The 24,823-nt window shown below is 48.8% G+C and overlaps 1 protein-coding gene and 2 long non-coding RNA genes across 3 annotated transcripts in view; 1 reads left to right on the top strand and 2 right to left on the bottom strand.

Annotated features, from left to right (window-relative positions):
* The window catches only part of BCL2 (BCL2 apoptosis regulator), a 165,632-nt gene that overhangs the window by 75,270 nt on the left and 65,539 nt on the right, over positions 1 to 24,823 (bottom strand). The gene's annotated exons all lie outside the window — the stretch shown is intronic.
* Positions 1,776 to 14,966, bottom strand: LOC118496931. Its single transcript, XR_004899487.1, has 4 exons — positions 14,558 to 14,966; positions 11,540 to 11,547; positions 11,183 to 11,190; positions 1,776 to 1,787 (listed from the first exon to the last, which is right to left on the bottom strand). It is a non-coding gene; the product is annotated as an uncharacterized LOC118496931 (long non-coding RNA).
* On the top strand, positions 21,320 to 22,358 carry LOC118496929. The gene is made up of 2 exons (XR_004899485.1): positions 21,320 to 22,110; positions 22,186 to 22,358. It is a non-coding gene; the product is annotated as an uncharacterized LOC118496929 (long non-coding RNA).

Below are 24,823 nucleotides of genomic sequence, written 5' to 3'. Positions count from 1 at the left end.
CTCAGATTTGTTAAGATCCTCGTCCCCTAATTTATACGTTGCTCTTTTTTTTAATCATCACCTGAGGATATGTTTACTGATTGTTTTAGAGAGAGCAGGGCCTGGGAGGTACTTAGAGAGAAGCAACCAGTTGCCTCCTTACGTGCCCTGACCTGGGATCAAACCCACAACCTAGGTATGTGCCCTGACCAGGGCTTGAACCCTCAGCCTTTTGGTGCACGCTCCAACCAGCTGAGCCACCCAGCCGTGGCTCTACATCGCCCTTGATCAGGACGAAGTGACCTGAATTCTTACAAGCAGTGAAAGGAAAAAAGTAGGTAAACAGATTTATGCTGACTGAATATGTTACTTTCCCTCCCCAAACTATAAAGGTCGGTTTCAGATTCTCAAATAAAAATGTATGTAAAAACAGCAGAACAGGCAATTCTCTCACTCCTGCAGCCGGTCGCAGCGGCGCGGGTGCTTTCCTTGGCCAATATTCAAATATCACACACCAGCGTCACATGCCTAATACTATTTTAGTCAATATGACTTGTGTTAGAGTCACCTGAATCGGGGGATTGTTTGATCTTATCACCAGCAACAGGCCCTCACCCAACACCCTTCACTGCTGATGAACTCACGAGAAAGGCTTGAGTTTAGGAAACTAGCGTTTTCTTAGAAAAGCGAAAAAAAAAAAAGCAGTTCTCAGTAAAAGATAAACCACAGAGCTACTGCGTTCAGACAAGTTGTACATATTAAACCACACGCGAACTATATCAAAATCATGTTTAGGCTCTGTCTAACCCACCAGAGTGAGTAAGTTCAGAATTAAGGGGTCAAGGCCAGAACCCTTCTCCCGACTTTCCCTGACGTGGAGAATATACTGAAAAAGAGGGAAAAGCCTATTCCAGATGAGCTCATTTGCTCTCCATGCGGCCCGCACAACCCCTAATAATCTAGAGGTTCTTTATTGGGTGGGACATCGACAGCCAACCTTCCTTCACAGAACGGGCTGCCCCGAGCATTCTGAGACAGACTTTGTTTCCACTTCGAAGTACAGGGGGGACTCCGGCTGTCAGGGACTCAGGTCGCAATATGACGTCAGATAAAAAAAATCAGAGGGGGGCCCTGGGAGAAGCCCTTCTGTCAGGTGGAGAGCCGATCCACAGAAAAATGAGGGGTAAAAATAGTTAACACAGGCTGATGACCTTGAGGTTGCACGGACGATCATGCAGGAGGTAGGCTCGCCGGCCCCACCACACAACCTCAACGGCTCCAAAGGCGAGCCTCTTTGTGGGAAGCTGAGAAATATAGGGCCGTGGAAGGGAGGGGCAGAAGGGACCAAGAAGAGGACAGGTGAGGAGGACAGAAGCGGTGGCAGGTATTGGCAGCCCGGGTGTGTGCAGAGAACACCAGACGCTCCGAGACTCAGACGGTGGGATGGTGCTGCCGCATCAGAGAGCGGGGGAGGCCAGCGGCCCTGCCCTCTCAGGAGATGGACGGCCTGTGAGCCCCAACCCTCCCGCCGGCCTTGACCTTCCAACGCCACATCGACAGTCATTCTAAAAGCAGCTAAATTATAAAGCGCGTTCACGGGAACACTCAGTCAGCTCTCAACTTGACACCATCCGTCTGCGTAGTTTCAAGGCTGACTCAAAAGCTCGGGATTTGTAGGTGATGTGCTTTACTGAGTTCTGACAAACGCTGCAGAGAAGCAAACTAAAGCCAACAGGGAAATTTCTGGCTGCCACACTGAACAAATAGTGTTGGGTTAAAAAAGAAATCACCCTAAAAATAAAATAACACTTCAGGCCCAGGGTTCATTTCTGTAAATACTACTTCCCCAGAACCCAGCTCTGGCACAGCATGAGCTCCTCTTGATGAATTCTCTGATGTGTATATATATTGCCCTGACGGTCCAATGATGGCCCCACATTTGTCTTCAAGTCTGGGATTTCAAAGGCATCCTCCCCTGCAATTTAGGGGCGACACCGCCCCTGGGAAAGGCCACGGCCACAGGCACGGCACAGAAAAGGTACTTTCCTGCACTGCTGGGGCACGCAGAACCTGCCGTCCACTCATAAAGCAATCTGGAAATGCCTACCCCAATCTGAAAGCACCGCCGTCCCTGATGGGGTCACCCCACGCCCTTGGGGGCCCAGGAACACTCACTACAGCACCGTTTGCGGTGAGATCACGAGACAAGGGATGCTAGAGTCAGCCCAGGGGTAGCACACAGACACGACAAAGAAAACGCAGGCATTTCAACCATGATTCGCTAAGTGAGAAAAAGCCAGATGCAGACAGGGACCTAGGATCTAATTTTTGAAAATCCAACGACAAAAAACACAGCGTATATGTGACTATCTCTATCTGCGTCCGTCTCGATGTCCGATACAATTATTTGAACGTGGAGCCACGCGCGGGCGATCCACGAGATGGACACCACTGGCAGCACCGGGGAGAGGGGCTGGGGGGGAGGGAGGGAAGGGAGCAGGAGGAAAGGAGTAAGTGAAAATGAAAGAAGATGCTAACCAAAAAACCACATGGACGCTATGATGTCACGTATCGGAAGTCACGTGTGTTTACTTGGGCAGCCGCACGTAAACACACGACGACGGGCTGGTCTGCAGCGTGTCAAAGGTCTTATTCCACCGGGTGGAGATGTTTTTAAATATCCTTTTCACGTCCCTCACATCTATGGTGAACAATATTTGCAACCACGTGTCTTACGTATCTAATTTTAAAAATGCATCGAGTGGGAACCAGGGCGAGCCCTCTGCCAGGCATCACGGGTCCCGGGGAGAACGTGAGCAGAGAGAGCGGGGCTGTGAAGTCCGGCTGGGACCCGAGTGGGGGGTGGGTCTCAGGGCCGGGCAAAGACGGGAGGGCTGAGGGCACGCTGGGGACCAGCCTACAAACAACAGGCTATTGTTTTGTTTTGTTTTGTTTTTTTCTAGTGGTAAATGATGAGTGATTTTTTTTTCTTCTTTTTGATTTTCTCTATTTTCCAGATTTTCTGCAAACACCACAGCTGGCTTTTATAATTGGCACCAAAGTATTATTTTAAGAATGCCAATGAAGGCTCCTAAGTGGGAGCAGGTAGCCGTCCAGGTGGCGTTCTAGGGTCTTATGAAGCAGCCCCCAAGGATAGAGACTACAACCCGTTTGTGAAGCAGTGGGTGGGGGGGGTCTGCACGGATGACGGCCCCAGCTAAAGAGGAAATGGGCGAAACGGAAGGGAACACCGCGGACCTCGGACGGCCTCTAAATGAGGAGGGATGTGTGGCACGTGGCTGAAGAAGACAGGCTCAGCCTCCGTGGCCGTGGTGAGGCCGACCTGGATGTCTGTGAGAACACCGCCAGAGGTCAGGGTCGCTGGGCTCCACCCCCCACCCCAGAGGACTCTGATTTTACATTTTAGAACCTGGCCCAGTTTTAAAGCAGGTCTCAAAATGCAGCCACCCCTTGGAAGCCATTCTCAGGAGAGCTGCCAGACTCGGAGGAACAGACGAAAATGGTGGAAACCGTAGAAGATGAAGAGAAACGGTGTGATGAGATGATGTGAGCAGCTTTCTTCCACAAGGACGTATCGTTGACAAGGGTTAAATCAAACAAACAAACAAAACAAAGCAAAAAAAAAAACCCTCCTGGGGTTTTGTAGATCAAATAAAAATGTTCCCAGGTAACTCCTGGCTGGCACTCATTTCATTCTGCAGCCAACATAGCAAGTTTATGACCAGGGTTAGGAGAAAACAAAACGTTTTTATTTAACTGTGGTTTGCCTTTTTCTAAGGGCTGGCACGTTCTGAGAACTCTCCTTCATGAGAAGGCTTCAGGAAGGGGAAGGGGGGCACCGAGCTGGAAGCCGGGGCCGCAGCGGCTGCAGAGAACTTCCCGGCGTCAAGACTCTCTGGTTCCAGATGAGACGCGATGCCAACTGCCAGACGCTAGGCCTTCTCTCTCCCTCTCTCTTGGATCCTCCAACGGAGGTCGTTTACTAAATACACTGTGTTTATGTTTTCTGGCATTCCTGAAGCAGATGTAATATCACTGAAGGCAAACAATTTCAGTAATGCAACTCATGCATTGCCATCTAAACACCATGCAATCACAAGACTGAAATGTTTACCCAATAATCAAAGACTTAGGCAAAGCAGGCTCAGGCGTTTTGTAAGACAAAGTACTGGCCAATACTTCCAACAAAAGAACGGATTGAGTATTATCCCGAACTGGCTCCTTGGAAAAAGTCATTGCGATTTGGTTTCTAATCACCCAAAGGACTGCCCTGTTATTATTCCAAATGGCCAGAAAAAAAAAATCAGGAGGAATTGGGTTGGTTTTCATAGGAAAGCAGGGTTCTCCTGATAGTTTCAGGATGGGCTTGTCGAAAAGTAAGCCGCACCCTCGCCCGTAGCCCCTCGCAACATTTCCCCGTGTGCAAAACTACCTCGAAGGTCAGGGGCGCCCCTCGCCTCGCTTGCATGCTGGCCCTGCCTCCTGCCTTCTCCACTGCTACGCCCTCTGACTCAGTACGGCCTCTTCGTCACCCCAATTCTCTCCCTTCCTCCAGGCCTGGCTCCAAACTCTCCTCTGTATGACCCCGGCAACTTCTGGTCTCTCATTCTTTCTGAGTCCTCTCCTGACGTGTGCACTCCATTGCCATGAAGTAATTAGCGGGGTTTGTTGACAGAAACGGCCCCAGTGCATGGCCTGCACCGGACCCCAAAACCCTGAGCATCTCCTCCCCTGCTGCGGCACAGCGTGGACTGGGGGGCAGCTCCCTGCTCTCCTCCTTTTCTTCCTTCTTTCTGTTTGGTGCTCATCCAACACGTCCTTTCTGCACAGCGCCGTGCAAGGTTTAATTTTGTTCTCACATGTTTCACACAGTCTCTTCTTCACAGGCCTCCCCAGGGGTCAGGAGCGGTCAGCCCGTTGGATTCTGCTCCTGTCTAGCTTTCTGGGGTCTCTTCACACCGCCGCCATCGCCTCTGTCTCTGGGTGTCATGTTTGACTCTTCACCCCTCCTCGGCCCCACCTCTGAGCAACTGCCCCCCCACCCCGGCCCTTGTGGTTGTGCACCTTGCGCCTGGCTCCTCCTTCCCACTCCCAGCCTTTACACGCTCTTTACAACTGGCCTCCCACCTCTAGTGCGTGAGTTCCGGTATCACTGCATGCACCCAAAACTTGATGTGACCCCTGCTGTCTACACGATAGAACTCGAGTTCCCTGGTTGACCCTGGAGGATCTCCACCTTTCCCATCCCACCACCGTGTAAAGCCTCCCTTCCAACCTCCAGGGCCGCTTCTGATTCCCCGCACAGACCAAGCAAACGCACTCCTGCAGGCTGCTGTCGGGGCAGGCTCCCACTGCACGCAGGGGCCTCCGACCTGGAGGAGAATCCCGCTTTTTTCAAAGTGAGCTCCAATGCCGCCTCACTCCCCTCATCAAAACTCACTGTTCTTTCTTCTGAACTTTCTCAGATTTTGTTGTTTACGGCTCTGACGCTGCCTCCAGATCATAAAATCCTAGCGGATAGAGATAGCATCTGTTTTGCTCTGCATTCCAACACTGTGCCCCAACCTCGGGATGCTCTTCTGCACTGAACTTATTAGTGCTGACAAGGGGATTTACTGGCCCCCACCGGCTTCCAAATGTTCCTCAGAGTGTTGCGCTAACGACCATTTATAAAGTGCCTGCTAGGTACAGGCCACTCAGGTAGGAGCTGAAGAAGCAAGGCAGAACCGTGTGCATGTAATGCATCTTTTTAAAGACCTACTTCACTTTCTTATGCTACACCGCCGACACACCACTGTATAAGGACACATCCAGTCTCATGGACCAGCAGTCAGTCACAGCCCTTTCCCCCGTCGCTGCATGCACTAGGGGTAAGGTCCCTGTGCTTCAAAAAGCCCCCAAGGAAAAGCACGCAGGAGCCCTGGAGATCGGGGCTGTCCTCTCCCTCTCTCCTTCCCCAAGTGGGTGGTATGGAAAATAAAGGCATTTGTCTCTTAGCAGGAATGACTCCCAAACCCATAATTTGCTTTAACTTCAGTTATAACAAGCACTCAAAGCCATGCAAGTAGCTGAGAAAACACGGATGCCTGGGAAAACTAAAAATCTGATTGCCGGTAATGCTATGCTGGTGGATGAAAACTTTTGAAAAAGATGATAATTTGTGTGTGTGTGTGTGTGTGTGTGTGTGTGCATGAGTGTAGAGATTGGTATTTTGATAACAGCTGTGCAAAATGTTCTGGAGAGCTCAAGGTGATCGATGATAGAAGGTGACCACATGTCCCGGCCTGTCAGGGAGAGTCCCGGTGTACACCTGTTGTCCCTGCAACGTTATTAATAGTCCCCCCTCCGCTCCCACGACTGTCCCGGTGTGAGTGATAAACCGCACGGCCGTTCTGTGCAGGGTACAACAGGGGTGCTCGCTGCCCGTGCAACACGGGGGAAGACGCGCTGCTCAAAATCCCCAGGGAGCCGGGGCCGAGGAACTCGACAGAATCCAGGCTTCCTGACCCCACGCCGGGCTCTATCTCGGAGAACATATTTCCTCTAAGTTGTTTCCTCATCAATTAATCAAGAAAAGCTCTTTGGGAAATGGTCGAGACGGCATCGGCGCGGTTTCTGCAACCCAGCATCTGCGGGGCCGTCGGGGAGATAAACCACATTCACGTGCACCAATTAAACGGGGTCAGAGATGTTCCTAACACGGTGCCAGCCGCGTGGTGACATGACGACGTCAAAAGGATTGGAGAAGGAGAACAGCCTCGATGGGCTTCAGGCTTCGGGGAGGCTTCTGGAAAAGGACAGAAACTTGTTGACTGGGCCTTCAAGAAAGGAGAAGGAAGAAAGGAGAGGGACGAGTCTTTTTTGGTTGAAAAAATAAAAGGAGGAAACTGGGGCAGGCATCCCCGAGTAAGTCTATAAGCAGCATTCATTTACATTCCAGAGGGTACAAACAAGACGAAACCAACACAAGTGGCCTGTGCGGCTTTCCCAAAATCGCGCAGCGACCAAAGGCCCGACGTCACCAGGCTGAGGTGCCTTGCTGCACGACAAGTGCTCGCTGCCAGCTGACCATTCCAGCCCCACGACTCAGGGAGAGAAAGCCTGGTGTTCCTTGAGTTCCAGCCCCAGGGTTTCCGCTAACGGGCCACATGTCTGGGAGCAAGCGGTTTCACCCACTTCGAGCCTCAGTGTCCCTGAATGAAACGCTGGATGACATGCTCTCTGGGACATTTTCGTCTCTGGCGATCCACGGCCCTGCACGGCCAGCTGCACATTTTGTTTACGTGTTCTTGGTTGAGCTAACAGTGGGTATGAGGGTTCCCTTCCAGCCAAATGGCCAGCGCTGGGCTGATGCTATGGGTCTCTTCACTACGAAGGTGTGAGATTCTCAAGAAAATGTCACAGAGCTGAGCTAGAGAGCAAGGGAGGGCGGGCGGCAAGGGCTCCAGGAATGCAGATAAAAATCGAAGCCAGAACTTTAACAAAACACGGACTCCGTGGTACCCAAGGGAGGTCCAGCCCTGCACAAAGGCCCTTGGGGATCTGAGGGTGGTGACTGAATTCTAATGCATATGACCAGACACGGATGGGGGGGGGGGAGGCAGGACTGAACCCCTTTCATAAATCTTGCCCCACCCATGGGAAGTGGACTCAAAGCGCTCTGCCCACTGGCCCAAAGATGAGCAGCAGAAAGTAGCCTTGTATCCAGAGCTCAGGACACTGCTGAGAAGTCAACGTCGAAAAAGAGTCACATTCAGTTGTAGGTTCAGAATTTATATCACGTGCGTATTGGGGGTGTCAAGTCCCATGGCAAGAAATGAATTAAATCACAATTCCAGGACCATTGTAACTCCTTAAATCTCCAGATGAAACAAATATGTGGCCACTATGTAGAAATAATTTTGCAACTCAGGACTTACAAGATTCCTGTAGAAAAGAAATCTCTGTGAAGACGAACTTGCCAAACCACACACTGTGTGCACACGCACACGTGCATACACACAGACCCACACACAAGGGAATCAAGGACCATGAGGGGCAGTTACAAAGACACATTTTTACAAATCAAAACCCTAAAAACTGAAAAGATAAAAAAGAAAAGCAGACTTGAAAAAGAACAAAATAAAATTCCTGAGATGAACACGATGGAAAAGTTAGACAATAGAGGAATGCAAATATAGAATTAGTGAACTGAAAAAAACTAGATTTGAGGAAATCAACCAAAGTGTAACACGACACTTCCAAGGAAAAATGAAAAATTGAATATCCCATCTCTCATAAGGGTTTCACCTGAAACCTCACTAAAACTAGGAAAAGTGGCCACTTATAAAACATAAACCCACAAGGACGAGGAGAACCAGTGAAGAGATAATAGTAGTGAGATTTGGAAGATGGAAAACAGATGAACAGGTAGTATGAGAACTCACAGACCACAGGAAGCTCAATCCTAAATTAGGAGTGAGGAAAGTTGAGAACCAACCCGCAGATGCCCACCAGGCTCGGGAACAGACAGCACTAGTGACCTCTGGAACTGGGGACAGAGGGGGAGGAGAGGCGGCTAAAATAAGGAGAGTGAAAGCTCACTAAGAACACTTACAGCCCTGGGTCCTCGGGTGCCCTCCATAACTCCCCCCCACTGGGCAGCAGCCTCTATCCCAACTGGCAAAAGCAGAAGTCTGGTCTCTGGAAACAGGTTCCTGGATCGGGAGATGCCAGATGCCAAACGAAGCAGAACAGTACACACTGCATGCTGACCCTTCCGGTCTCACTCCTCCCCCCAAGCTCCCAGCACCGGGACAGACGGACCTGCACCTGGCAGGGGACAGTTGGACGACGAGGGTTCTCTGGAGAATCTGACCTCCCCGGGTTCCCCACGGGGGAGCCTTTAGGGGTTGACATGAGGAATTCCCCAACAAAGGCATAAATGTATATTATTCTATAGCGATGCTCCAAGTTAGTAAGCCCCTCACACAACCTCAGGGCTTTCAATACGCTTATGAGTTCTTCATTCTTTTTAAGATGTTTTTATTGATTGATTTTGAGAGAGACAGGGAGACGTCGAATGGTTATTCCACCTATTTGTGCGTTCATGGGTTGATTCCTGTGCCGACCAAGGATCGAACCTGCAGCCTTGGTTTACTGGGCTGATGCTCCACAGCTGAGCTACCCGGCCGGGGCTAGTACTTCATCTTCAAGACAAGCAGGCAGCCAAGGATGAGCAGACACACAAGGAGAGTGTCTCTACATGAAAGACAGAGTTCGAAACAAACAGAAAATGGCCACGTGGTGGAAACGGAGACCACGAAGGGAGAAGAAAATTTCAAGAGAATACAATGTATTTTTCAGAAAGAGAAGAAAATGTCACACACATGAAAAGAGAACAGAATGCTTTGTAAAAAAAAACAAAAACCAACAGAAACCCCAACTATTTATAGATGAAAAGAGGAAATTTAAGACAATAACAGAAATGAAAACCCAACAGACAGGTTGGAAATTCACATTGAAGAAACTGCGTGAGAAGAGAAAATAATGTGATGGAAAAGCAGGAGAGAAAACACGAGGAAATCAGGGGACCGGCCTAGAATGTACAACACCCAGGTAAGCTCTGGGGGGAAAACTGGAGCTAGCGGAGAAAAGCATGTGTCGGTCAACTGAAGGAACACCATGACATCTCAGTATTACAAAGGAAAACAGACACCAGGGAAAATTACCGTGGAGTCTGGAAACCTGGGGAAGAGGAAAGATTCCACCAGTTCCAGGGAGAAAGGAAAAAAAAAAAAACCACCAGGTACCAAACATGAAGAATCAGAATAATTTTGCCTTCCAACAGCAACACTGGGAGATGGCATAAAAGACAGCAATGGCCTCAAACTTCTGAAGAAAGTTGTTTGGGGCCTAGGTTTTTCTTGTGCAAGACAGACAAGCCGTCGAGTGGGAAGACATTGGACAGATACTGTACATGTATGCACTCGTATGCACACGTCTCTCGCAGACCCGTTTTTCAAAGGCCACGGCTGTCTGAGGGCCACAGAGATGAGTGAGGGAAACCAAGAGGAATGGCTTGCGATCCAACACAGGCCCAGAGCAGGGGCCGATGTGGTCGAGTGAGCGGACAGCAGGGTCCCGGCACAGAGAGCAGCGCTTCCAGACGGGGCCAGAGGATCGAGAGGGAGACCTAGCAAAGCCCACCACCGTACCCGGAGTTCCTTCCGACTGCCTGTGGGGGACTGTGTTCCCCCAAAAAATGGTGTCAATCAAGAAGAAAGGCAAAGGAAAGTTCTAGAATACTAAGGAAGGGAAGCCCCAGCAGGACCGCTGTGCAGCAGGCAGAAGGAAAAGTCCAGACAAAAGGCAAACGGGAATCTCCAGGAGAAGATGAGAGGCTGAACTTGCAGAGGAGGTCAGCCTCGTGCAGAGTGGACTGCGAGACTGACAGATGCGGGGGGAGCACTAAGGAAATGAAAAGCGAGACAGGTATTCACTTCACAAAAATAAAAAGTTCAGCTGTTCGTGCAATTTGCATAGGCAAAATAGGGAAAACACTAACAACTGATTTAACCAAAAATTGCAATAGAATTATACCGGGCGGCAGGGGAGAGAAAGTGGATATGGTTATGCAAGAAAGCTGAATCTTGACCTACTTTAATAGCAAGTTAAGACATCAGGAATAAAACTGATAAAACACAAGATAACAGTACGTACATCATTTAGAAATGTGGAGGTAGAGATATACATGCCAAAAGAAAAAGCTAAAATATAAAGAGTGATTTCTTGGGGGAGCAGGACTGGGGAGGTAGGGTGGGTCCGATTTGTTTCTACAGAACTTAAGGAACCAGCACACAAGTACGTATGTATAAGGAGGTTTGTCTACAGTGTTTGTGGAAACACAAAACTGAAAATAGCCAAAATGTTCACCAATAATGGTGAGATGGCTACCTAACTGGAGTATAGCCATACCATGGAATTTTCTTAGCTATTTTATAAAAAAATCAGTTACATTTACATCTACTTATCTTGAAGTATATCCTTAATGTACTACTGAGAGAGAAAGACAGGTTGTCAAGTACTGTACATGATATGATTGCATTTTTGCAAACAACAGTAAAACAATTATTTAATTTATATGCATAGGTATGTGTGCATGTATTTATATGAACTTGGAGAAACATGTTAAAGGATGCACTTAAGATGCTAATGTTGATCACCTTAGAAGGTGAAGAATGAAAAGGATAAGGGAAGTCAAAAAAAAACCAGACCACAGAAAAATCGAGACGCAGGAGATACGAAGGTTAGGAGACACGAAGGAGAGAATAACGAGGCCTACCACGCGTCAACAGAGGGCTGAGAAAGATGTAACAGAGAGCTGGGGAGGGACAGCCCTCAGAGATTGTGACTGAGAATTTCCCAGGACTGGTCAGTCCTGGGAACCATGAGATCCAAGAGGCATATTGAATCCCAGGCAGGACTGTGGTGAGCCCATAGGTAATCAAAGACAAAAACCAAAAGAGAAAGTCTTTAAAGTAATTAGAGAGACAAATACATATACCTCTAAATGAGAAACAGACCAACACTATCAATAAGAGATACCAGAAGGCAATAAAATAATACTTTCAAATGCTGAGAAAAAAATACCTAGGGAGAATTCTATACTTAGAAAATGATTATTCCACACCGAGGGAGAATTAAAGATATTTTCAGATGGAGACTGAGAGAAATAGTTTAAGACTCCCAAGTCCTTGATGGAGTAACTACTCAAGGGTGTGCTTCGGTAAGAAGGAAGTCGAACTGAGAGGGGAGGAGCAGAATCCAAGAAGCCGCACCCCATCCGTAACACTGATTGACAGCTGGCTCCGCAGTTGCCTACCCGCCAGGAGCCTCTCTCAATGACTCACTACGACTAAGTTGGGATTCAAATGAAGGCAGTCTGGTTCTGGATTTCATGTGCTCAGCCACAACACCAGTAAAATGGCACTTGTTTGGATACACTTTAAAAGGCAGGTTTTTAACAAAATATTGGATGGGAACAAAAAAGAAAGAAACAAAATGATCTGTGATAACATATTCAATAGTATGACCGAGAGAGAGAGAGAGAGAGAGAGAGAGAGAGAGAGAGAGAGAGAGAGAGAAAGAGAGAAGGAAGGTTAAAGTGTTCTAAGGTGTCTGTATTACATTGTTTGGGGAGTAAATAGAGATACAGATAAACTCTAATTTTAGACTTTGTTAATTAAAATCTACATTTTTGAGATTAAAGGGTAACAGCTAAAATAACAGAACAAAACATATTTATGTTACAAATCAAGGGGAAAACAGTACTATATTTTTAAACATCATGACTATTTACTGTGCCCGGGAGGCAGGGAGAGGGGGAAACCATAGCAGGGGGAAGGCAGGGGAGAGTCCGGAGTCCCCAGAAAGAGGCGGGAAGGTCTCTGCAGAACCCATCACAGAATGAGAGAGGGGGTTCTCAATGCACCATTCCCTTTGTCTCTCCCCCGGCATTCTGGAGCTTCTCCAAGTTCTTCGGGATGATGTCAGATAACACAGCAGGGGTGTTGCAGACAGCCATGGCCATCGACCGAGGTCCTGACCCCTCTGCCTCACCCAGCTCACATGCCAGCTTTCGATCAGTGTGCTCACTCCTGGGGCTGCTTGGCCACACCGCCCCGCTCGGAGGGATCCCTGGATGGCTGCGTGTGGAAGCCTTCCAACGTGGTGCAAAGAGCGCGGTGCATCAGCTCAGGCACCTGTACCTACAGAGCCACTCCAAAATTGTTCCCATCCTCCATCCTAGGTAGCTGCGGCTGCAACCATGCACTGACCAGGTTGACACCTCTGGTCCTGGGCTGCCTTTGCTATAGAGCAGGGGTGTCAAACTCATCTTCACCAGGGACCACACCAGCCTTGCGGTTGCCTTCAAAGAGCCGAATGTAACTTTAGGACCGTATACATGTAACTACTCCTTAACAGTTAAGCAAGAGCTCGGCACTGTCTCCAGGTAGAAACAAGGTGCCGGGCCGGATAAAACAAGGTGGAGGGCCGGATTCGGCCTGCAGGCCTTGTGGTTGTCACCTGTGCTACAGAGGACCACAATCTCCTCCTTGTCATTTATTGGGCCAGCAAGAGGGCCCCTGCCTTCATCTTTCCCCTTGGTCTTTCCATCCTTGTCTTCTTTCTCCTGTTTCTTCGGCTTGTCCTTCTCTTTCTCCTGGAGTGGGTCAGGCGCCAGGACTTCAGATCGCTCTGGCTGGCTTCCATGAGAGCTAGCTCCTTTCAAGATATATCCACCTCGGAACGCTTCTTGGGGAAGTAACTACTGAGCAGGTTCTCCGACCTTTACACAGCTTTTCAGCAAACACATCCACCCGGGCTTTGGGCTTCAGACTGGACCCTGAGTGCAGCCGTGGCCAGGGGGCCTGATGCACAGGGAGGGGACAGTGAAATCAACAGGAAAACTCTAGCAAGTACTCTAGTAGAAGACAGAACAGGATGGAAAATACACGCACAGAAGAAGCAAGGCATATAGAAAGCACCTGGGTTCCTAGTGAATCCCACATATATGATTAATCATAATAAATGTAAATGGCTTAAACTACTCTGTTAAAAGGCAGAGATACCCAGCTTCAATTCTGTAAAACTCCACTTGTTTAGAAGAAAGAAGCCTTAAACATAATGTCACAGCAAAAATAAATATAACATAATATATTTGAATAATAAGTATCCCTGTAAGTAATACATGTTCAATAAATATTTAACTGAATGAATGAATCTAATAAAATAGACTTTACAGCCAAAAGCATTTTGGGGGATAAAGAGGATCACTGCATAACGATAAAAAGATACATTCACCAGGAATCCTTCTGTGTATCTAGCAAGACAGTATCAAATACATATATGTATATATTTTAATTATATGAAAGTAACGAATTCAAAATTATAGTGAGAAATTTTAATACACATCTCTAAGGAATCAGTAGACCAAGCTAAAAAATAGAAAAGGTTGATTTAAATAATGCATATCACAGACTTCATCTAATTGATATGGAAAGAGACTCCTCCACCCAGTAAAGAAAGAATACATATAAAATGTTGATAGAAATTGATCATGTTCTATGCCACAGAACAAGTCTCAATAAATTGCAAAGAACTACTAACATTTAGACCATATTCATCAACCAAAAGACAATAAAAGTTGAAATCAATAAACAACACTACAACCCAGCAACACAGTACATTTTGAAATTTCAGAAGCACACTATGAAGATGTTAATAGGAAATCAAAATGAAAGTAACATAGCATTTCCAACTAAACAATAATTAAAACCCTAGAGTTCAGTAGAAAGGATGTTTAGAATTAAATGCAGTATCATAAAGCAAGAAAACTGTTAAATGAAGAAGGGAAAGAGCAATAAAGTAAACTCAAAGACAATATAAAAAATTCTTTGCCCACAAAGGGATAACGTAGTAGAAAGGCAATGATAAAGATAACAAATTAGTAAGATAAAAACAAAGAAACAATATAGAGTAGGAATAAAATAAAAGTTGAGCCTTTAAAAAAGACTAATAAATTAAGTAGATATTCAATAAATAGGAGCAAGAGAAATAAAAGAAAGCACAAATAAACACTATTAGTCTTGAGAAGGGGACATAATTATGAATATAGCAAGGATTTTCAAGTACAAGCATTCTATTCTCTACAGCAACAAATCTAAAAACAGGTAATATGGAAAAATCTAGAAAAATGTTACCAAACTTGACACACAAAAATATAACAGAAGAGGATACAGAAGATTCCTTAGGTGTTTTTGCAAGCTCGGCCTAAAGCTGGATTTAGCACTATGGTCGTGTGCTGCACAATGGCGTGTCACTCAACCACAGACCACGTAGGACAACGGAGCAGAAAAATTCCTACTGCCTAGTGACGCCGTAGCCATGGCAACGACACAGTGCGACACTTGACTCACGAGCTTGTGGTGATGTGGGCATGAGCAGACCTACAGTGCTTCCAGCTGTGTGCAGGCACAGCACACACAACTATGAACAGTACATAATCCTTGGTGATATTCATAAACGACTATGCTACTGGTTTATATATTCATGACACTGTACTATGTATCGATACTTTAGAGTGTGTTCTGTCTGTTTTGTATGCAAAAACAACTTTGGCGTGAAACCGCACGCCACGTGCTCTGGCAGAGCCGCATACCCCTGGTGTTTCCCATGTCTCTTGATCGCGTCACTTTCCCTCGTGTTTGAGCTAATCTCCCGTCGCCTCCTACAGGGACAGGCTAACAGGTTTGTGGTGTGAGAGCAACATGCTAGACCAGAGAGCACAGGGGAGCAGCAGGCCACACATGTGCAAAGCACACGTGCACACTGGAGCACCGTCTGCAGCGTCCGAACGTCAGGAGCAGCTGGACTGTCCTTCCCTCGGCAAAACACTGCGCAGCTCGGAACACGCATGAAGCAGAGCACAGACACATCTCACACACATGATGTGGGACACAAACTCAGTGATGTCATTGAGATAATGCTGAAAACACTTTCGAATACAGTACGTATTGTCTGTGGGAGCTTGGAGAAGGGGGGTGGGCGTGGAGGAAGTGCCGTACCTCTTTTCGCCACAGGTCTGGGGGAAGATGAGAAGCAGACGTGGCAAACGATGGTAGAATGTGGATGTGTTTGTTCTCTTCTTCTCTGCATTTCCTGCTTGCTTGAAATACTTCCTACTAAAAACCACTGTGTTTTGCACAGTTTTGAGATAGCAGTGGATATTACTGTTTCTTCCTTGCAGCCCCCCGAGGCAGGTAGGGCAAGACACATGACCGTCACTTGATGGATGGGAGTGAGGGAGGAGCAGGCCCCTGGGCACACGGCTTCCTGTCCGACGGCTCAAGGCCTCGGCATCAAATTCTGATGCTCACCCCACTCATTCAGTCATTTATATAACAGGGAACAGGAACTTGATGTAACTCGGGGTAGGCCGAAGGGGGAGGGAGAGGTGACAGCCTCTTCCCTTCTGGCACAAACCACAGCCCAGGAAGGGCAATGACATAACTAGTTGAAAAGGGAAGGAGCCGGGCTCTCTGGGTCATCTGACTGCTTCTCAATGAATCTGTAATTCACTGGTGGACAAGCTGACCATTCACTGTGCACCTGCTGAGGAGGAAGCAGTGGCCAGAGGAAGTGAGAAAAATGACCTCAACTTCAGCATCCTTCTTCGCCTTCGGAACACAGCATTCTACGAAGGAGCGACAGGCTGCTGTCCTAGGGTCATGGGACCAGACATCCAGCCTGGGATCGGTCCTTTACACGCCTTGGCGTGTAGGGCTCCTTACTGAAAACCTAGGAAGTGGACGACCATCTGAAGGCCACTGAAATTCTAGAATCTATCACCTTTCTGGTTTTTTTCAGGATCTCTTTTCCTTTGAAAACCCCAAAGAGGAGCTTTGGCATTTACTATTGGCCCGTGGTTTTGAGGCTCAGCCGCCGGATGTGTCATGGCTGCATTCTTTCCCTCCGGTGATGGACACGAGATCCCCAGTCCCAGTACCTGCACGTGGCAACAGGCGCTACTCCTCTGTCCAACTCCCCAGCCCCGTTCCCGACGCTCAGGGTCCGCAGACTCTTAGGCACCAAGGTCAATGTGATTGTAGCTTTAAATAAGCAGCAAGTAACGTGCTCCACCCCACCCTCGGGGCAATTCACGCTGCCGGGAGATCAATAACTGAACCCCCAGCACAGCAGTCCCTGCCCACATTAGGCTGGAAATCGGAACTTCCTGCCTGTCCGAATTGCCAAAGAGTAACCAAGGGAGGTTCTGGAATGTCCTCTGGCGATCTTTAAAAACCCTGTACAATCTCACATATCCGAGATGATCTTTTGCAATCCCGACTACAGACAGACGGACCTGGTGCCCAACCAGCAATCCCGTCCTGCCTCCTGCTTTCTCTCCTCTTCTCCGTGCTGTACACTACGCTGCCTGTATGCAACGCCCCCCCCACACACACACACCCGTACACAGAGGGGCACCCTTGCTGCAGCCCCTCAGGCTCGTTTTCACTCCATTCCTGCCTCCTCACACCTTTCCTTGTTGTTTTATGAAAAGCTGGTCAAAGGTCAGAGTTGCCCAATTACCCACACATAGTTTGCTGGTAGCATCAGATACCCAGGCAAAACACAGCCATGGTTGCTGTTGCCGCCTCAGCTCCAGAGCTGGACAGAAACACAGAAAATGAGCTGTTGCTAACAATCCGCTGTAAATGAAAATACGATCCCGGTAATTGATTTTAAATAGATTTTTAAAAGAATCCTTGGCCGCATTTCATCAAGAATACAGAGTTTCAAAAGCGTCTGTTCCAGGGTTGGATTCACCGGCCCCCCCCCCCCGCCCCTCCGTGCCCCTCCCTCCCCGTTCTTTTGGCTTAAACCCCAAATGGCCAAGATCCGAGTCTGAATAAACAGTGTGGGTGGTGACTGCTCGGTGAGGCCCAGCAGAGGATGCAATCACTTCGTCCTCGGTTCAGCATTAAATCATGTGAAACCGGCCTGATCGGTCCACGTAACTTCTCCCTGGTCACGGAGGGCAAGAGAACACGTCCTCTCTCCCCGCTGCTCGCTGCCCGGGGAGGAGGGAAGTGAATGCTCCCAACTGCGAATGTTTAATTATGTATAAAGTTCGTTGACCTCACAGGCGGCTGTCAGATGATCCAGCGGAGGCCTGTGAGAGGCATCCCAGGAATGCAGTGATGTGGGCAGAAACGCGGTGGACTCCTGCCACCGAACGCTTCCAGCGGGACGGGATCCGCAGCCGTCCAGAAAGGCTCCTCGGTCCCGGCCTCGCACCCCGGCGTTTCTGGGCCTCCCAGCGTGATGGTTCTAAGTGAGAAGCTCGGGGAAGATCCTGCAGGGGCGGGGGCCCTGGTGCCCGGGGGCAGGGCGGGGTCCTGTCTGCGGGTGACTGCCCGGCTGGCTGGGAACAGATGCGTTTGCCGTGTCCCTCCCCGTGCTAGGGGTAATGCCTCCTGACTTCCCTGCTACCCACACTCAAAGGAAGGGATGAAGCAATCTCATTCATAAATGCACGTGGGGCTGGAGGGACACGGCTGAGGCTGTGTTTACGGAGATGGTCTCGATAGAACACAGCACTCACGTGTACGCGGTGGCTGCCTCTATTCGCCAGTAAACGCCTTAACGTGTGTCCTTCATGTGCCAGGGCTGGCTTCTCCTCTTGGGGCTGAGGGAGCGGCAGGGGACGGGCAAGGTGAGCTTCCAGAACACGTCTCCCTGCCCGGACTGTTGTGAAAGGGAGGCAGTGTAGGGTCAAGTTTGAAGGCAAAAGCTAGTTGGGGCTTCTTGGTAATGGGAAGCTGGAGCCCCAGGGGTCACGGTCAGCAGCTAACTTTGGGGCGTCTCCCACTCAGAGGGAGGAAATGTGAAATATTTGGGTTCGTGCTTCCTCAAATATTAAAATGACCTGTCCAAGGGTGGGTGGTGTCCGATATTACTTCTTTCGGTAGCTTTCTCACCAAACACACTCACTTTATCAGTCCAAATATTATACTTCTGGTGGGGAAAACTTCACGACAAGGTCATTTTCTGAAACGAAACTGGGCTGTTTGCCCTGGCATCTTTTCACTATGAGGACAGAGGATGGGGGTGCGGTGGGGGGTTGGAATTTAGCCACCGACTCCGATCCTCCAATAGAAGCAGAATGGAGTCTCGCTTGTTTCATTTTTAGACAAACCTGGAATTCTTGGGTCCTTTACCAAAGCCACACACCTAGATTCTGAAGGCACAGCTTCGGCCTATGTTCCATTCTTGTTCATTCAAGAGCTACTTAGAAAACACAAGTAATGAAGGAGGCGCTCTTGGCGACACGGAAACCAAAAAGGCACGGACCGTGCCCTCCAGCAGGTCACGAATGAAGAGGCAGACACGAAGTCCAACTGGAGGACCCGGGAAGGCTTCCTGCATAGACGCTTCCCGGGGGAGGTGACACATGACCTCGACCTTCACTGAAAGCTCCAGTCGCACCTGCGCACGGTGGCATTCTGGAGAGGAAAGAACTGTGTCACTGAGCCATGCCTCCTCATGGCTGGGGTTCTCCGATTTTGCCTCATTATGAATCCATCTAATATTCAAGGGGCTTCCTGTCCACTTTCCTTTTCTGAGACCTACACCCCCGCCCACAGGAGGAATGTCAAAACCTAGAATAGTTTATTTGAGCCCAAGAGACAACACCACGTGCCCAGGAGAAAGATATCAAAGGCTCCCGAGAAGAAGAGTTTTTCCATTTCTTTTATGCACTTGAGAGCAACCAGAGGGGCCCTGGCCGGGTCGTTCCGCTGGTCAGAGCACCGTCCCGACACGCCCAGGTTGCAGGTTCTGTCTCTGGTTGGGGCGCCCACAGGAAGCAACCAGCGAGTGTGTACATGAGCGGAACAGCATTTCTCTGTCTCTCTATCAATTTTTTAAAAGATTTTATTTATTTATTTTTAGAGAGGGAAGGGAGGGAGATAGAGAGAGAGAGAGAGAAACATCAATGTGTGGTTGCTGGGGGTCATGGCCTGCAACCCAGGCATGCACCCTGACTGGGAATCGAACCTGTGACACTTTGGTTCGCAGCCCATGCTCAATCCACTGAGCTATACCAGCCAGGGCTTCTCTATCAATTTAAAAAAAAAATTTTAAAAATTAAGGAGGGAATGTAAGGAGGATGACATGCAGGTGGGAGAAAGCAACACAGGAATTAGATTACAGGACAGTTAACGAGATGTCGCGTTCTTCTGGAGGACGAGTCTGAAGAGGAGGCGTTTGAAAGGCCAGTTAACCTCGATGCCCAGAAACAATGGATGGGGCTCGCTTAAGGCAAAGATAAACTTCTACTAAAAAGTGATGCGTCTGAAGCCCTGGCTGGCGTAGCTCAGTGGATTGAGCACGGGCTGGGAACCAAAGCGTCGCAGGTTCGATTCCCAGCCAGGGTACATTCCTGGGTTGCAGGTCATAACCCCCAGCAACCGTACATTGATGTTTCTCTCTCTCTCTCCCTCTCTCTCTCTCTCTCTCTCTCTCCCTCTCTCCCTCTCTCTCTCTCTCCCCCTCTCTCTCTCTCTCTCTCCCCCTTCCCTCTCTAAAAATAAATAAATAAAATCTTAAAAAAAAAAAAGTGACGCGTCTGGCACGTGAGTGTCCGGCCCAGTTAGGAACGTGTGGCCAGGTCGCCCGGGGAGGTTACTTTCTACAGAACGCGTTTTTCGTCCCAGTACTTAATGTGACTCTGTTCAGTGAACGGTCAGTGAAGAGAAAAGGAATTCCCTGCATTCCCACCCTGAAGTAGGAAGCCTTCCTTCAACCCTTACAAAATTTTTCTAGAAATATGATTATCCCCATAGTTACAGGGGAAATCAGCTTCCAGATAAAGAAATTTGGATGCTAAGCAATATCCTAAATCACTTCCCCCCTTTGGGTACTACAATTTATACAGTTCCATGAAGGAAATGACTCTCGTTTCTCCTGAAGTTCCCACGGGGAAACCGCTGCGAGCCACAGTTATGAAAGCGATATCCTCTCACTTCACCCAGATCCTTCCCCGGGCCAAGGGCCTTCGCTACCTCTGCACAGCAGCTTCGCTATTTCTGGCCTGGGAGGTGCTGCCGTCCACCTTGGCAGGTGGCCGTGAGAGTGCGCGGCTTGTCTCTCTGTTACACCATACGTTCCTGGACGCCAGGGACTGCTTTATGCATCTTGCCGTTCCCCAGGGGGTCACGAAAAGAGTACGTGAATGAATGAGCAACTGAACATCTAGGACGGGGGCTGGAGACTTCTGGGTCAAGGACCAGAGAGTACCGTATTGTGCTGTGTATAATGCACACCCACAGTTTTGGCCCCCACTTCCAGGGAGAAAAATCCTCCATTTTAAATTTTTAACTCGATTTTTTAATTTATTTATATTTACTTGCTTGGTTTTTGTATGAATTTTAGCATTTATTTTTTGAATATATTATGGTACAAGAAATTCTATGTAACAAATAGCTACAAAACACAAGAACAGATGCAGAGCATCTATTCAGATGCTACCCATGTATAACGCACATCCTTATTTTTCCTTCAAAAATTTGGGCAAAGACTGTGCATTATATACAGCACAATGCGGTAAATATTTTAAGGTAGATGCTCCCTATCATAACTACTCAACTCTGCTGTCCCAACAGCAAAGCAACCACAGACAATCCATAGACAGACGGGCACGGCTGTGTTCCAGAAAAACGTTACTTAAAAAGCAAGTGGCAAGCCAGATTTGGCCCTGAGGGCATAGTTTTCTGACCTCCAATCTAGGATGTTTATTTTTGCCATAAATCCCCATATATTCTTTGCATTTTCATATGGCACCTGTACTTGGCAATAACCAGATAAAGTGCAGAGTGTGTAAACCTTCATGAGTTGTTCTAGAACTCCACGTGAATGAGTTCACTAAAACACACACGCACTCACACGAAACAGGAAAACACTCACAGAGAGCAGCTATTACTCCAAGGGTATTCCATGGTTACTTATCTTGTACATCACACACCTTTAAAAGGAGCAATCCTTATCCCCCAAAACGAGGGTAGCAGTTTTGCCATCGACACCGCCTTTATTAAGTAAACGTGATTCAAGACCCCCGAGTTGCTGGGGGAAGGGAGAGTCTTGCGCTGGGGCAGGGTGAAAGTTCAGCGCTATCCGGGAGAGGGGGCGTGAACACCCACCTCCGGCCACTCCCACTCCCCACCAGATCTTCTGATTTTTACTGCCGAGTTCCTTCCAAAGGTCACTAATGCGGAGTGGGGTACTCCTTTTGCTCAATGACCCTCTGGAAAACACCCAGCTACAAAAAGCACAACAGAACCTCCAACGCCCAGCAAACACACAGAGGAAGAAAGGGCAGCGACAGGAATTTGATGGAAACAAGACGTCCCGGCCTGTCGCCCTGGCCTGATTAAGGGGTGTCCCGCCCATCATTCCTCTCTCCCTCTCCGGCTACCTTTTGTGCACAACACAGCTCTTAAAAAAGAAGTTTAGGCTTGAATGGTGGTGGGAACGCACAGGATGCAATGCCCTAGGGTTAATTGCTGGGTTTGGAAAAACTCAGGTTGTCCTTCTCCAGGGACGAGGAAATGCGCAGCCAACCACACGCAAAGGAGTGCCCAGGCAGTCGCTTTTTGAGATGTGTTACTCCCAGGTGGAGGTCGTCCGACTGCATCAGTCATCCCAGGGTGTCCTGAAAAGAGTTCTTGAGATTTCTTGTAAAAAATTAAAAAAAACCAAAACCGTAAAGTTAGCTTTTCCAGTGGGCCAGGCATTCCTCAGCACCTGCAGGAGGTGTGAAAACTGAGAAGGGTTCTGAGCCTCAAGAAAATGAGAAACCACCGAAGGCGCCACCAAAAGACCTGGGTACAGATCCCCCACATTCACCTCACGGGACTTGAGGCAGAGGATCAGACTGTAGTGTGACCCGCCCTCCTCTTTAACACAGGGCTGGGATCCACATACAGCCGGGCAATCTGGAAATCAGGGGACACACTATCTATGGCCCAATTTATTTCAACAGATGTTCAGAGCCTATTGTGTGTCAGCACTGGGGAGTGGAAAATGAAGATGCCACAGATTCTGAGCACAGGAGGCGGCCGACCGTCACGCACAGCTTTATTTGGTTTTCAACACTCTGGCGCCCAACCGTCCTCAGTTTCTCTCCTCTGTGTATGGACTCTCCTCCCCCTTGCCTGGTCACAGTCCCCGATTATCAGTCCCCTCTCGGGCAACACTCCCTCCTCCTCCCTGCTCAGAACAGAGCCCTAGCAAACCAGCACCACAGATGGGAAGGGCTGTGACCGACACACACTTAATGCACATCTGATCAGCTTTCCAACGGCTTGAAACCTATGTGGCGGTGACACGTAGGACTCTAACTGCCATCTTGGTTTAGGGTTCGATGTGTAATAAAAACAAAGCCCAGACTTAAAGAGAGGGGTCATGGGGAGGAGTGCATGAACGGAGAGTGTAAAGCCAGGGAGTGAAATTTCCAGAAAAGTTGCTGACAATCGTTTAGGATGCTCTGCTCCATCTCAGAAGGGCCGTCCTCAGGGAACAGGGATTGGGTCGTTTACGGTCTTCAAGGAAAAAACCGCTGACTGCGAAGTGTGCATGTGCTGGCGTCCTGCGGTGAAGGCGGGGTGAGGCGGGGCCAAGAAACAGCCTGTCCCTGCGGATCGCCTGGTCTCTAGGTTCTTTAAATTCGCCCTGTGGACCCTGCCTCCAGGACACCAACCAATGACTCACAAGGAAAAATAATGCCCAAGATAAGGGGCTAATTCGGCACATTTGAAGTGGAATCGGACATGGGAAAGGTGCTCTGGATCACTTCTGAGGCTTCGTGAGACCAGGACCTGCTCTTGCCTTCTGGTTTCCAGCTTCTTTAATGCCGAAACTGCCACATGAAATGCCTAAACTTTGAAGAGTCCATCTTAAGACTTCGACAGGTTTCACTGGGCCAACTACACGGGTTCATCTGGCCTTGGCTGGGTGGCTCAGTTAGTTGGAGCATCATCCCACGCACCAGAGGGTCTCAGTCAGGGCACAGGTTTGATCCCCGGTCAGGGCGCCTTTGCAAGGCAACTGGTGGATGTTTCTCACCTCGATGTTTCTCTCTCAATAAAGAAATAGCTCATCTGAACCCATGTGTCTGGAACAATACTGGTAAAATGCCTCTGACATCCACTATTCTAAAGCTAGCTAGCGTCTGCGGAATGCTACTCCAGCATCCAGAAACGGGACCCCCGGAGTTTACCTCATCGGTCCCTGGCAGCCTTCTAGGCAAAGCGACCAGAAAATCGCGAGCGGAGAGAAGCTCTGGAGCCTGCCTTGGGCCCCCCCACATTCCTCTTCCAGCATTACAAGGCTGATCCTGGGCTCCAGATGCGGCGCTTGGATGTCAGGCGCGGCAGGCAGATGGTTCTCCTTAAACCCGCTGTCTCTCTCCATCTGTTTATAGCTGTTTCCCTTTTACTTGCACCTCAAGTTCTTCCTGCTCGCTGCACGTCCTAAAACCTCCTTCCCTCCAGACGGAAAGGGGCACGTTTCTATCCTGTGTTCTTCTTTTCTATCAGGCATGTACCTGCTCACCAGGTCACCTAGTCACCCATCACTGGGGTGTCTTCTTCCTTGGCCATCTCTGAGACACGCAGTAGCAAAAGTCCCATCTAGATGAAGTCCCCAAAGGTAGGGGCAACAGAAAGCATTTGGTTTTTCGGAAGTCCCATAACTGGGTGTCAACCGTGGGGCTGCCACGATGAGGTCGGAGCTATTTAATCCCACCTGTGCCTTTTGGTTCTGGGCTTGGAGGGGCGCTTCCTCAAGTCAGGCTAGGGATCTTTGCTGTAAGTCAATCATTCATTCACAGCAGCCAAACCAAACAATAGACTTGAGAGACTTATGCAACCTCCCTATCGGATCGAACAGAGTACGACCCAGCCCCGGCTGCCGTGGCCCAGTGGACTGAGCACTGGCCTGTGAACTGAAAGGCTGCCAGTTTGATCCCCAGTCGGGGCACATGCCTGGGTTGCGGGCCAGGTCCCCTACTGTGGGGGTGCGAGAGGCAACCAATTGATGCTTCTCTCACACATCGATGTTTCTCTCCCTCTCTTTCTCCTTCCTTCCCTTTTTCTCTAAAAAAAATAAATGAAATCTTAAAAAAAAACCCAGAATGTGATCCAGACAAAAAGCAGGCCTTGCGACCAGGGAGTTTCCTGGTAGTGATGAAATAGTCCTGTATCCTGATGGCAGATTTTGC

This window comes from Phyllostomus discolor, chromosome 9 (assembly GCF_004126475.2).
Source record: "Phyllostomus discolor isolate MPI-MPIP mPhyDis1 chromosome 9, mPhyDis1.pri.v3, whole genome shotgun sequence".
In the NCBI taxonomy this organism is placed as follows: Eukaryota; Metazoa; Chordata; class Mammalia; order Chiroptera; family Phyllostomidae; genus Phyllostomus; species Phyllostomus discolor.
This window is presented reverse-complemented; position numbering and strand designations above follow the sequence as displayed.